Consider the following 14775-nt stretch of genomic DNA (forward strand, 5'->3'; position numbering starts at 1 on the left):
CCAGACTCAGACTCAGGTTGAAGATGTACTGGATGACCTCACTGAGCTGATCTGCACAATCTCTAAGCATTCTGGAGCAGATTCCATCCGGGCCCGGTGCCTTTCTTGCCTTGTTTTAGCTCCTTTTTTTTTCTAATCTTTTTTAGCTCCTTCTTCACCTGATTAACTGTCAGAGAGAGACTGCTAGAGGGTGGTATATAAGCTCCCTGGAGAGAAGAATGGAAGGAGGAGTGTGAAACATCCATAAATGAGGAGTTAGTGTACAGTTGTGAAGTTGGGGATGCTGATGTCTCTGAATCCCTAAGGGGGGATGAGTTGGTCCACAGTGGCCAGGGAGGGAGAGGTTGAGTCACCGACAGGTCTGAAGTCTGGTTGGAGGTGAGAGGAGAGGGGATAGAATCAAATCTATTGAAAAAAATATTTAATTCATTTGCCTTGTCATAGTCACCAGAAACAAAGCCTTTGCCACTGACTTTTTTCTGACCAGAGATGGTTTTCAGACCCCTCCAAACCTCCCTTGTGTTGTTTTGTTGGAGGCGTGACTCTAACTTCTTCCTATAACTATCCTTTCCTTTCCTAATCTCCCATCTTAGCTGTTTTTGAACCCTCCTCAACTCTTCTTCATGAATATTGATGTATTTTACTCCTGGGACTAGAAGAATGTAAGGAGATTAATTAATGAATTCAATCAGAATAAAAATACACTGATACTGACTTACTGTCATTAAGCTTGCCACACAGTCAAATACATCTTTGGATTTACCGTTTAATGCAGCTCAGACATAGCATGTAATATGGATTTACACAGCAAATCATAATTGGATAAGTTATGTTAAGATATTTTATGTTTTAAATGTTAAACTGAAATAGAAACTGATTCGTTCAAAATGCTTATTCTTTTAAAAGACTGCTATGGGTAGTGTAATTGTATCATTTACTCATCTGATTCATTTAAAGAGCCTACTCTGATTCTTTGAGGAAAAAAACAGTGTTGCTTGGAGACTCGGCGGATCTGCTGTTTGTTCTATTTTCTTTGACAAATCAAAATCAGAATGTGTGGTGTCTATGTGTCAAAAACTGCTCCGAGACACGAAGGTTGAGGATCCCAATGCAGTATTATTGAAAGGGTAATCCACAATCGTATTTGAAAACAGGCAAAGGTCATAAACACCGGGTAATCAGTCCAAACAATAACAAACACAACAAGGCAGGGAACACGGGCAAAAGAGTAATCCACGGAACAGGCAATAAATCCAAAAACCAAGAGACATGAAACCAGGGAGAATGCTTGGAATTGCAGTGTAACACTAAACAAGACTTTGCAGATATTGAATGAGAAAACCAGGTTTATATGGGGTGAGCTAAACAAGATAATGAGACACAGGTGAATATGATAATGGATGAAGAGTCCAGGCAGTGATTTATTAGAGATGTAGTTTGTGAGGGAATGACAATAGTCTGATGTGGAGTGCCCTCTGGTGGCTCTCAAGGGCACTCCAACTGGTGACCGTTACACTATGAAAGTAACTTGTTTATTGACTGTTGTATGAAATCAATGTCACATTTGAAATGTGAAGAGTGTCATGCAGATGTTCGGAAAAACTTCACTCTTGCTTGTGCCATAACTAATTTTATGTCATAAATATATACATATACACACACACACACACACACACACACACACACACACACACACACACACACACACACACATATATATATATACATATATATATATATATATATATATATATATATATATATATATATATATATATATATAAATCATTAAATGAGCATATTTTTATTATTTTGATGGGTTTCACTTTATTTTGATGGTCCCTTTAACACATTCTGTTGTCTATAAGTAACATTGCACCTTCATGTCTACTAACTCTCATTAGAGTATTAGTAGAGTATTAGTAGACTGGTAGGGTTAGGGTTAGAATATGTTGACATGTAGTTGCAAAGTTACTTATAGTCAGTAGAGTGTCTGTTGGAGGACCATCACAATAAAGAGTTTGCAGATATGAAGCAGATCGTGCACTAATACTCTAATGAGAGTTAGTTGACATGTAGTTGGAAAGTTACTTTTAGTTAACATAATGTTCAAAAGGGATCATCAAAATAAAGTGTTACCCACATAATTTAGCGGAGAATCAATAGAAATGATCATTCTCTATAAAGAAATTACATGTGAACATCCACAGCTCGTCTGAGACCCAACATATTAATCCAAAACATATACCTCTATATAAACCAAATTAAATATAAATAGTAAAAGTGTTCAGCATTCTGCAACAATTTTTCTTCGCTATTTTCTAGATTATTTTAAGTCATAAACTGAGCTTGATACACTAAAATTGAGTGTATGGCTTTGGCAGGCATGTATACTATAAGAGGGGCCTGAGTTCTCCCTTACTCTACTGCACCCCACAGTTTTATAATGTAAATCTGTGGTGAAAAATGGAACTGAAGCAAGAGCCATTGGGGCAGATTTCAGGCTCCCCCACTCACCCCACGTTACCTTACTAAACCTCGCTCCAGACCAAGACAATATCAATTTGCTTCATCTACTGTATATGTATATTAGTCTGCATCAGGTCAGTAACTAGTTGGCATCTCTTTTCCTATATGGAGTAGCATATCAAATTAATTAAAGTATAAATCCTTTAGTTTAAACAGTCTCTTGTGAATAGCCTTTATATAGTTCTTTTGTGTTTGTTTTATGATTGTTGTTATAATAGACATGACTTTCTTTTCCTAACTCGAGTTCATCCACAGCTCGTAATATACTAAAACAACATTCTGAGGTAATAAATACTACATTAAGGCAATTCTAAGATAGCATTTTTTACGTGTGTCGTGTGTACTTAAAGCCTGATAAATACCAGTTTACTCCATTTGATTATGGCCTTGAAGCTCTCAGTCGAAGGCTATTAGCCCCGGCTGGCCTGTTTTATAACCCTCGCTTCCACTGGCCAGACAGTGAAAATGCAGCTAATCATTTCTGGCTGGCATATAACTAATCAAATCATATGAAGTGAATGCTGTAGCCCAGTCAAGCCCAATTGTATAGGCCCAGATACACTCGAGGTGAAGTTCTATTTTGTTCTCAGTTTTTGGATGTAAAACATAGTTCGGAAATACGTGACCAGCGATATACTGTTATCAAACATACAACGCCACCCACACTTCTGAGAGTGATGGTTAGATGAATATGTAAATATGTGCTGCACGCTTTCCTCCCCACAACAAAATAAACACAACAAAGTTGAGAAAACAGTGAGCATTTTAAATTAAGTATAAGAAAAGCCTATGACCATAACAACCTGGATATGTTTGTTTGCTGGAGCTCTGCAATTCAGCACTCTAGTAAAGCCACGTTTTTTTTTATTTTTTATATAGCACTTAAAATTAAGCAGCTTTACCATATTACACATGAAAGACAGTGTCAAGATTTCCACGTGAAAGAAGGTGGAGCCTCCACACACACCTACCTTTTATGTAATAATAATAACTTTTCCAGAAAGTTCCAACTCCCATAGAACTCCCAAAACTAACTCCAAACAAACTTCATTTTGGCCTGATTTTGTTCAAAATGACATCATATCAGTTCGTTCTTTGATTTCACTTAAAGTATATAGGGGCCTTATGTCTAACTCCCTATTCGTCACATGGTCAAGACCCCTCAGCGTCACTTTTTAACGCACAGGGAACCCCTTTAGCGGGCAGGGTACCAGGTTTCATTGGTAGAATACATATTCACTATTATCTAAAGCTTTTGCCTCAATAAACTCCTAATTTATTGCTTATTAATAGTTAGTAAGGTAGTTTTTGTATCGTTTAAGTTTAGGTATTGGGCAGGATTAAGGGATGTAGAATAAGGTCATGCAGAATAAGGCATTAATATGTGCTTTGTAAGTACTAATGCACAGCCAATATCCTAGTAATATGCTATCTAATAAGCAACTAGTTAATAGCGAGAATTGAACCCTAAAATAAAATGTTACCATTTAATTTAGTTGTTTGTCTTATGCATCAGATCAAGGCACATTTAATTATTTGTATTTGTAAAAGTATAGAAATAATTGTATAAATATTTGTACTTTCATAGATTTTTGGAGCACCTAACTCCATTCCTGCCCTAAATCTACCAACTTCTCAACAATATAAAACACACAAAAGGCAAATAAAAGTACAGGTATTCATTGCAAAAATTGAATAAAAGTATTACAAACAACTCATGTTGAATGTCAAGTCTTCTGAAGCCATTTTATATTTTAATATCTCATTTAAAAGATACATCCAAACTGTAGCATGACAGATGTTGGAATGCTGGAATAATTGAGTGCAAAATGCAACATGCAACATGAGTTGTTTGTAATACTTTTATGCTTTCAATGAGAAACCTTTGGCATCATACACAGACACAATGGGCATGGGAATTTTATCATCACAATGAAATTAGATTTATTGGGGTATAATTTTGCCATTATGACACGTGAAATGGCATAAAGTTTAACGTGATATAGGCTAATTATGCAGAAATAATACCACAGGCACATAACATATTTTCAATAGTAAATAGATAGTCATCTGAATGTAACCCCATCACACAAACACTGGTTCAGAATTGTTCATTACAATGTTACATTACCAAAAAGTTATTTTATATATAAATACTAATAAATAGCGCTTCAGTTCACAAACAGTGAAAGAGCCCCTGTATGTGAAAGTGATCTTAAAAGGGTTTGAATGTAATGTACCCAAAAAATGAAAAAGTGGCTGTGGGGCAAGTGAAGCATGTTTGGTAGATGAATGCCTGTAGCGACGCTACGCTAAAACAATCAACTCAAAAATGAGCATTGAACCCACATTTAATTAACCTCTACATGAAAAAAAAAATAAAAATACCACTAAAATACACTTTATTTCTGTAAAGAAAAGTTTTCTGTACAAATGTGTTGCATGCAGGGAAATTAAGGGGGCTGTTAATCGTGCCACATGATAGCTTCGAAAAACACATATGCAGTGTGGATTACAAAGGACTGAAAAGACTGATCAACACATGGCAATGTGTGTTTTGGCGTCATTTTTATTGAGTCTGTGGCTCATTAAGAAGATGAGGTGATAACCTCTCCATGAAAGTTGTTTCTTTTAATCCATGACTTTTACAAATCATGTCCCATGGCTGTGCCAATGAATAAATAATAATAATAAATAAAAAAGTAATGTCCTTTTCTTCTTGTTTCAGTAGGTAGTGTGTTCATTTTTCACAAAGAGGCATTGCAGTATGTGAGTTGAGGTTCATACTCATATTTTGTTTTAATAACAATATAAACAGTGGAAAATAATAATAATAATAATAATAATAATAATAATTTTAGAACATCCTAAAAAGGTTATCACTTAGAGGTATGAACATTATGCATTCATTTGAAGCATTCAAAACCAGGCCAGCTGTGAACACTGCTGCTCCTTCAGGCAACCATGAGCCGACTGTGTAAATATTCTCGTGTTGACTTGCCAAATCCTGAATATATTTTCATAATTTACTGTTAAAAATGTAGGCTATATCATGGGGTCACGTAATGCCTGGTGTTTCAATTGCATTCACAACTTTTTACACTTTTTACACACATTGAGTAAATATAAGCATAAAAAAATAAAAAATAAAAGTACTTTTGAATAATGTCTGAATAATTCTGATAGACTGAAGCCAGTCACTCCCAGGCATGCAGGAAGTATGGCAAAGGGACGCAGCATCTCGTTCCCTTCTCAGAGAACCATGGTTACATGCGTAACCTTAGATGTTCCCTTTCAAGGGAACTCGCGGTGTGTCGTATAACTACATTTTGGGGAACAAAATACCCACTTCGCCATGCTGACAAATGCCTGCCCTAGTTTGAAGCTACTTAGGCACAACTCAGGGCACAAGGACTTGAGACCATGGTTTAACTAGCAGGTCCAGGCTATAAAACTGTATAAAAGGTGTGTGGGGAGATCCACCCTGCCTCATCACATACTTCTTGGAGGGATGACCTCGTCAGTAACTTAAGAAGATGCCATACTCTGTGTGGAATGTGCTCTGAACAGAAGAGGCAAAGGCAGACCGCATGCCTCATAAGTCATATAAATAGCTTCCACAACCCACCTGCTTATAATTTGTTTGGTAGCTGGGCCTAAAGCATAAAGCAGGCCCTTTCTTAGGGGGCCTAAAGCATACCAGCAACTGATCAGTTTTCCTCAACTGAGAGGTCTTCTGGACATAAACCTGAAGGGCCCTAACAGGGCAGAGTAACTGTAGCTTCTCTTGTTCTACCGACACATGAGGAGGAGGATGAAAGGCTGGAGGACTATAGACCGGACCACATTAGTGGGTACTTAGTATGTACAAAATCTGGCTTAAGGTGAAGAATAGCTTTCACCCCCACCTGGAGCAAATTCCAGACAAATCGCGGGAGCAATTAAACGGTTCGTTCAAAAGTGGGAGCAACTGACAAATCGCTTCAGTTTCCTTCTCTTTTAACTGACGTGATCGCCAGCAAGGAAGCCATCTTTAAAGCAATGCATTTGTCAGATTTCCCTTTTTTGTCAGATTTGTCAGAAATCGGATTTCCCTCTCTTTGCATGCAATTGATAATTGTATCCAACTTAGTCATTTTTGAAAAGGTGTTAAAGACAGATTATATTGATATGGAATGAGTAGTAATGGTATTAATTGTTTTTAGACTGCAGGGAAACCTTGCTGAGGGTGAAATGTTCGAAAAGCTCCCAGTCTGGATGGCATAAACTCAAAGAAGGCTTAGCAACCTGCTGATGTCTTCACAGGCATGTAGTGGCATCCGAAATTCTGGTATCAGTTTGAAAATCTGGAATTCAATATGTATTTTAAATGTTAAAAATAATTAAATTGTTTAGGGTTTAATACTGAAATACTGAATGCATTTTTTCATTGCATTTTATTGTACTTACAGTGTTCTTCCCAATAAAGTTATATAAGGTAACTGCATTGGTTAAGAATGTTTTAGGGGTTGGTTCAGGGTTAGTTCCTAGTTTTTACCCAGTTATTACTACAGTAATTACACTTTTTACAACTCTTTATTATTATGGGTAACACTAACAGTCAATTTTAGACATTCTACTAGCATCACTGTAAAAAATTATATCTAAGTTATTATGCAATATTTTTACATTTCTTTCACTTATCAAAAGTTAAGCAATTTCCAACCGTTTTATGTTATACAAGATGCAATTAATTTTTAAGTTAGTTTAATGTAATTTAGGTTGAAATTACTTAAACATCCAAGTTGATTGTACTTAAAAAATGTACAGTGTATTTGTAACTTTGCAAATACATGTCAACTAGACTAGAGTATTAGTAGACTGTCCACTTAATATCTGCTAATATTTTATTTTAATGGGCACTCAACTACAGAGCTCCTAAAGGGACATGGTGAAGGGAACAAATATGTGGAAACATTATTTGTCAATGCATTTGCATTCTCTTGCAAATTTTTTGCGTTCCCCTAAGAAACGCTGTGTTCACTTGCAAAATGTTTTTCGTTCCACCGAGAAACATTTTTTTTTTATGGGGGAATGCAGTTTTTGCAAGCGAACACAAATTTTCTCAGGTTTTTTTCTCACCCAAAAATTGCTGTGGAAACAATTGAAACTCTGAAATTACTCTGAAACTCTCACAATTAATTACAAAGAAATGGCATGTATCACATTGAATTAAACACAACATTTTACAGTGCACAGTCTCAGCACACCTAAAAGAACGTCATTGTGCCTGCCATTCACCGGGTACATTGTCACCACAACAATGAGGAGTCATATCTCAGAAAACTGTTCAATGAGTTCAGCTCAGCATTTAATACAATTGTGTTGCACTGCCTAAATGACAAATTTATCGTTTGTTCTAAGCATCCTAGATATGAAACAAAACTTCCTGACCCAACTATTATCAACACAGACATATCACCTGTGAATTAGTTCCACATTTTCCCTCAAATGTTAATAGTTTATCCTTAAATTTAAATAAAAATTAAAATAACACTTTATCTGTCACGGATTGGCCAGGTTCTTCCACCACAATCCCCCAACGATCACAGTCACCTGAGTTTTAACAAGAGACACCTGCACCCCATTAGCCACTCTGCTTCATAAGCACACACCACACACCTCTCATTGTCCGGGCTCGTTCATACGAAGCGGACTTATAGTGCTTCTCTCTACGAGTATCACTAACCTATCTACCATGTGTTTACTTACCAGTTCTCTGTGCCGATCCCAGTCTGTCCAGATCATCTCTGCCGTGGTGTACGAGCCGTAAGCCTTTCAGTCCAGTCAAGGGGTGCGTGAGTGTGTGCCGTCAGCCTGTTAGCCTCTTCTTCACTCAGGATATCTCCATCCGACGTTCCTGCAAAGGAAATATCCATTATCCATCCACGGACTGCATTCAAGTATTATCCATATCTGAACTCTGTTACTCACCCATTTCTGCACGTTGAAGTATCCTGAAACTCTGCTGTTTGAATTAAATCCAATCTCATGGCCCGACCAGCGCCCTACTCTGGCGGGGTGGAGGAGTGCAACAGATTTTTGCTTCAATGCTCTCTCATATTTACCATGCAACCCACTTTATATCCTACCGACCAGTCAAAAATAGCATTCATCACATCGTTACTCACCGGTCCAGCTCTCCAATGGGCAGAAACGATCTGGAGGCAAGCTGGTCCAGCCATTAGTTCTATACAAGCTTTCGTTTCTCACTTCAAGGAGGTGTTCGGCCAACCTGATGGAGAGATATCAGCCGGTGAGCAACTGTATCATTTATCTCAAGGAAAGATGTCGACTCGTGAATATGCCCTTCGCTTCCGCTCTCTTGCTGCAGCCAGTGGATGAAACGAGCGGTCCTTACTGACCACCTACCGGCTTGGTCTCACACCCCAACTCAGTCTACAACTGGCCGCTTTGGATGATCATATGGGGCTCGAAAAGTTCATTCAACAATCCATCAGATGCTCAGACCGTCTACAATCTTATCAGTCCCATTCTAATGTTACCGCACTCTTCCGCCCATCTGAAACCGCCAGCCCTCCAGAACCAGAACCCATGATTATCGACTCTGGACTCCTGAAGCGGCCGCAGCCTTCCAATCCCTCAAATCTGCCTTCACACAGGCACCTCTCCTGACGCATCCAGATCCTGAACTTCCTTTCGTCGTGGAGTTAGACGCCTCGACTTCCGGAGTTGGAGCCGTCCTTTCTCAACTTCACGGGACACCTAAATTACTCCATCCATGTGCCTACTTCTCCTGGAAGCTTAACCCGGCAGAAAGAAATTACGACATCGGCAACCGTGAACTCCTGGCCATCAAACTCGCCCTGGAGGAGTGGCGACATTGGCTGGAAGGTGCCACCCATCCATTTCAAGTTATCACTGACCATAAAAACCTCCAGTACCTCCGGGATGCGAAACGACTTTGTCCCCGTCAAGCCAGATGGTCGTTATTCTTCTGAAGATTCCACTTCTCCATTACTTACCGTCCTGGTCCTAAGAATGTCCATGCCGATGCTTTGTCTAGATTACATGATTCTACAGAAACTCCCGAGATAACCACCAACATTATACCCGAAGATATCATCATCAGTCCCATCGAATGGTCTACTCCTCCAGCCGTCGCCACTCCTAACCCACGACCTCCGCCGGGCTGTCCACCTAATCGTCAGTTCATCCCTAGGTCACAACGGGTGGATCTCATTCATACCATTCACACCTCACTGGGCATCCAGGGGCCAACAACACTATCTCGCTGCTATCCGAACGCTTCTGGTGGCCAGGTTTGGCAGGGGATGTGAAGAGGTATGTACGAGGTTGTAAGGAGTGTGCAATGTCCAAAAGTCCCAGACATCTACCTGCAGGAAAGCTCCTACCCTTGCCAATTCCTAACCTTCCCTGGTCACACCTAGGAGTGGACTTCATGACTGACTTGCCTTCATCGGATGGAAACACCTGCATCTTCGTCATAGTACATCGATTCTCTAAGTTCTGCAGGCTATTGCCCCTAAGAGGTCTTCCCACTGCCCTGGAGACTGCCGAACTTCTCTTCAATCATGTTTTTCGCTTTTATGGGATCCCAGAAGACGTTGTATCGGATAGGGGACCCCAATTCATATCCCGGGTATGGAAGTCGTTTTTCAAACTCCTAGGTGTGACAGTCAGTCTCTCCTCTGGCTACCACCCCCAGACCAACGGCCAGACGGAGAGAAAGATCCAGGAAGTGGGACGGTTCCTCAGGACCTTCTGTAATGGCCACCAGAACTCCTGGAACCAGTTTCTGGGATGGGCAGAGTATTCCCAAAATTCACTGCGGCAACCCACGACCGGCCTCACACCATTCCAGTGTGTTCTTGGATTCCAACCTCCCCTATTTCCCTGGGATGGTGAACCATCTGAGGTTCCCGCAGTGGATTACTGGTTCCGGGAGAGTGAGAGAGTTTGGGACGAAGCTCACCATCATCTGCAAAGGGCAGTACGCAGATCTAAGACAGTCGCTGACCGGAGGAGGATTTCGGGCCCAGTCTATGTTCCGGACGATAAGGTCTGGCTCTCCACTCGTGAAATGCATCTGCGTCTGCCCTCCAAAAAACTTAGTCCCAGGTTTGTTGGCCCTTTTACCATCCTGGAACAGGTCAATCCCGTCACCTTCAAACTCCAGCTACCACCGCAATACAGAATTCACCCCACATTTCACATTTCTTTGCTCAAGCCCTTTCACGAACCTCTGATTCCCTCTACAGAACCTGGCAACGAAGAGGAACCTCCTCCCCCCTTGATGCTGGAAGAAGAATCCATCTACTCCGTTCGAGAAATCCTGCAGTCCCGACGTCGTGGTGGTAGATTGGAATATCTCGTCGATTGGGAAGGATACGGACCAGAAGAGAGATCATGGATCCCAAGAGTCGACATTCTAGATCCCACAATCATGGAAGAGTTCCATTCCAGCCATCCTCAATACCCTGGACCTCGTGGACGAGGAAGACCACCACGGCGCCGGAGACCTCGGCCCTCAGGAGCGGGCCCTGGGGAGGGGGGTAATGTCACGGATTGGCCAGGTTCTTCCACCACAATCACCCAACGATCACAGTCACCTGAGTTTTAACAAGAGACACCTGCACCCCATTAGCCACTCTGCTTCATAAGCACACACCACACACCTCTCATTGTCCGGGCTCGTTCATACGAAGCGGACTTATAGTGCTTCTCTCTACGAGTATCACTAACCTATCTACCCTGTGTTTACTTACCAGTTCTCTGTGCCGATCCCAGTCTGTCCAGATCATCTCTGCCGTGGTGTACGAGCCGTAAGCCTTTCAGTCCAGTCAAGGGGTGCGTGAGTGTGTGCCGTCAGCCTGTTAGCCTCTTCTCCACTCAGGATATCTCCATCCGACGTTCCTGCAAAGGAAATATCCATTATCCATCCACGGACTGCATTCAAGTATTATCCATATCTGAACTCTGTTACTCACCCATTTCTGCACGTTGAAGTATCCTGAAACTCTGCTGTTTGAATACATTATCTTCACTACCTACCTTGTTGTCCGTATGCTTCCGTAACATTATCCATTTGCTGTGTCAAATGATTAACAATATAAATTAAACAAAGCTTTAAACAAAAAATATAAATAAAATGAAAAGAAACTCGACAGACAGATCACGTTTATTAGCCAGTAGACATGTGCAAAGTTTTAGAAACGGGCGTGGTGCAGGGGCTCAGTAGCGCCTCCTTTTGACAAAAGTGGGGGAGTAGTATTAATTCAGCCTACAAATCTTTTTTTTTTTTGTCTGAACACACTAGCCATAATTGCCAATTACCCTGAGTTATAGCTATAGTGGGAAGCAAACTAGATCGATTAAACTGCAGAGAGCCTTCTGTAGATTATATGGATCTATAATGAATACTGCGGACTTATATTTCAGAACTTCACAGCCTGGAAATCCAACTATATACAGTAAATGTAAGATCACCAATAAGCAAAAACTTTCAAACAACACAGCAGAGCTTGTATTCGAGACTGTAGTTTGTTGCAGATCACACACTACACTGTTTATTCCTAGAAGACTAAACAGAAGACTTTGTTCGAAATAAGTGAGCTATTGAATTTGATGCAACAGACAAAGTAAAGAGTCTAGTGACATTTTGTTCTGGCATTGCCGCATGGGTCATTGGATTGAAGGTAGGCTACATGCTTACAAATCTAAATTTGATACTGTATACTCTTGTGACACAAATAGTAATTTACTAGTGCTGGGGAGAATATACTTTTAAAAGTGATGCTTTACAATATTGTAAACACATTTACTGTTATTTGTCTTAGTTTAATTTTCATGGAATTCTAGTTTGTTGCTATTCAGTTCCTCTTTCCTTTGTTTTAGTTCTCGCCAGTCATTTGTTGTCATAGTAACTAATTTTATTAGTCATTCTGTTCAGGTGTGTACCTCATTAACATCTGTATATAAGTGGATGTTCCTCTTTTGTTTGTCCGGTCTTGTTAATGCTAGAGTTGTGTTTTTTTTGCCTGCCTTGTTTTGAGTTTACTCGTGTAGAGTAGACTTTCTGAACTTATTCTTTTTCATCGTGTGTTCTTGCACTGTGTGTGACAGATAGTGATGGGCAGATCGAGGCTTCGTGAAGCAATGAAACAGTCGAAGCAAATGTGCCATTTTGTTTCGAGGCTTCGAATCAATCCGAAACCCGTCTCCACGGTGACACCTAGTGGTCACTTGCAGGTGTTGATCTGAAACAACCTTTACAAAGAGCTAATAAAAAAAATTGTTTTATTTTTATTTTTATTATTGTATTTTTGTAATATATGAAGCTTGTAACCTGTAGTCTCTTCACATTGCATAATGTGATTTTGGTCATGAAAAATGAATATTAATAAAAATAAATCAAGCCACAATGTCTCCCTTTCTTATAGATTTTTATTCAAAAATATTAATTTCTCTGCTGTTGAAGGACTCAGCCTACTTCTTTTTTTACAGATAATTTCTCCAGCCTTTGAAAAAATTCTCTCACAAGGGACACTTATTGCTGGCATACAAAGATATTTTTTAGCTAGGACATACAAATGAGGAAAGATTACTGCTCTCTCTTTCCAGTAAGTTAGAGGATCATGAGTTCTGGGCAAAAACGCATCGCTGAGGTATTTTTTCACTTCCACTGTGGCATCAGCTGTAGGATTGTGTATCATCTGGGTCTCACGGATACGATTGTCAAAATGTTCCCATAAACTGTCTTGTGTTTCAACTGGTGTTGATGATGATGGGTCTGATGTTGACATTTGTGGTTCTGAATTAAAAGAAAACGGCAATTAGTAACAAATCATAAACTGACAACACATATGAAGTATAAATTTCATGAATCACATTACATAAGATAACATAGACTGAAACTCACCAGGAGTTGTGTTTGAACGCATCAGTGAAGCACACTCCAGTGTGATGTGCTTTTCAGCATCCAGGGCTTTGGCAGGATTTCCAAAAGCCACATTTTTAAACCTTGGGTCCAGCAGTGTAGCCAGTGCCAAGGCTCTAAAAGTCTCGTACCCTCCACATCTGGAGTGCAGACCTTCTTGTAGATGTGAGCCTATGAGCCAACACAAGAGAAAACCATATTAATTAAAATAATGACAACAATATGAGAGTTATGGCCAATTACACGTATGGTCATAGTGTCCTACCTAATTGTACAGTTGATTCCTGCGTTGCATTTCCTTTTTTCTGTGCAAGCTTGTGCTGCAACATCCTGTACAATGGTATGAGCTTTGAAGCAGACACTCTCTGTTCCTCTGACATCTCTGTTGTTGCTAGTTTGAATGGTTGAAGAAGTGTCAATGACTGTTGAATAATGTCATACTCAAGACTTGTCAGGGGAGCAGTATCACTGTTTAAATTGGCAAGTGCAGCACCCACTGGCTCACGTTGCTCATACAAGCGTTGTAGCATGTCGAATGTGCTGTTCCATCTCGTTTCAACCTCCTGTATCATTTTCAGACTTGGTCTGCCCATCAAGCTCTGCATCTCCACAAGCTTGTCCTTTGATTTGCAGCTGGATCTGAACAACCCCACTATCTTTCTGGCTTTCTGGCGAATTTCATTGATGAATGGGGTTTGATCCAGGGCCTTTTTCACTATCAAATTCAAATTATGAGCAAAACATGGGACATGGCGAAGGTTGAGTAGCTGGGCACTTAGGATCATGTTGGATGCATTGTCAGTCACCATGCAGTGAACTTTGGAGGTTATTCCCCACTCAGCCATTAGCAAGGCTTTAGCCTCCATGAGATGCTGGGCTGTGTGGGTTTGGTAAAACCTCCTTACACCCAGTAAAACAGTTGCCATTGTTGCCTCTGGTGTTATGTAATGGCATGTTACACCAAGATATCCATCCATATTAATGGAAGACCACATGTCAGCCGTAAGGCTAACAAATTCCGCCTTTTGTAGGTCCTCCATTGTCTTCTCCTTGGTTGTGTTGTACCTTTCGCTGACCATTGTTTTAAGCACCTTCCGGGATGGGAGGACATAGCTTGGATCAAGCTTGTTCACAAAGGCCCTGAAACCCTCATCCTCCACGATGGTGAAGGGCTGCAGATCCTTCACCACCATGTTCAGAAGAGCCTCATCCAATTCCCTCTGTCTGCCTTTTAAAAGAGAAGATAAAACATACTTTCAGACAAATATATTGGAAAAATAGTAGCC

At 40.2% G+C, this 14775-nt stretch overlaps 1 long non-coding RNA gene across 1 annotated transcript; it reads right to left on the reverse strand.

Moving 5' to 3' along the window:
* Nucleotides 1-13081: 13081 nt before the first annotated feature.
* On the reverse strand, nucleotides 13082-13866 carry LOC143744199 (uncharacterized). Its single transcript, XR_013205799.1, has 3 exons — nucleotides 13755-13866; nucleotides 13472-13660; nucleotides 13082-13363 (listed from the first exon to the last, which is right to left on the reverse strand). It is a non-coding gene; the product is annotated as an uncharacterized LOC143744199 (long non-coding RNA).
* Between the last annotated feature and the right edge of the window lie 909 nt (nucleotides 13867-14775).

The sequence above is a fragment of the Siphateles boraxobius genome, unplaced genomic scaffold (assembly GCF_051911475.1).
Source record: "Siphateles boraxobius isolate OS27281-9 unplaced genomic scaffold, OSU_SipBor_1 2, whole genome shotgun sequence".
Taxonomy (NCBI): domain Eukaryota; kingdom Metazoa; phylum Chordata; class Actinopteri; order Cypriniformes; family Leuciscidae; genus Siphateles; species Siphateles boraxobius.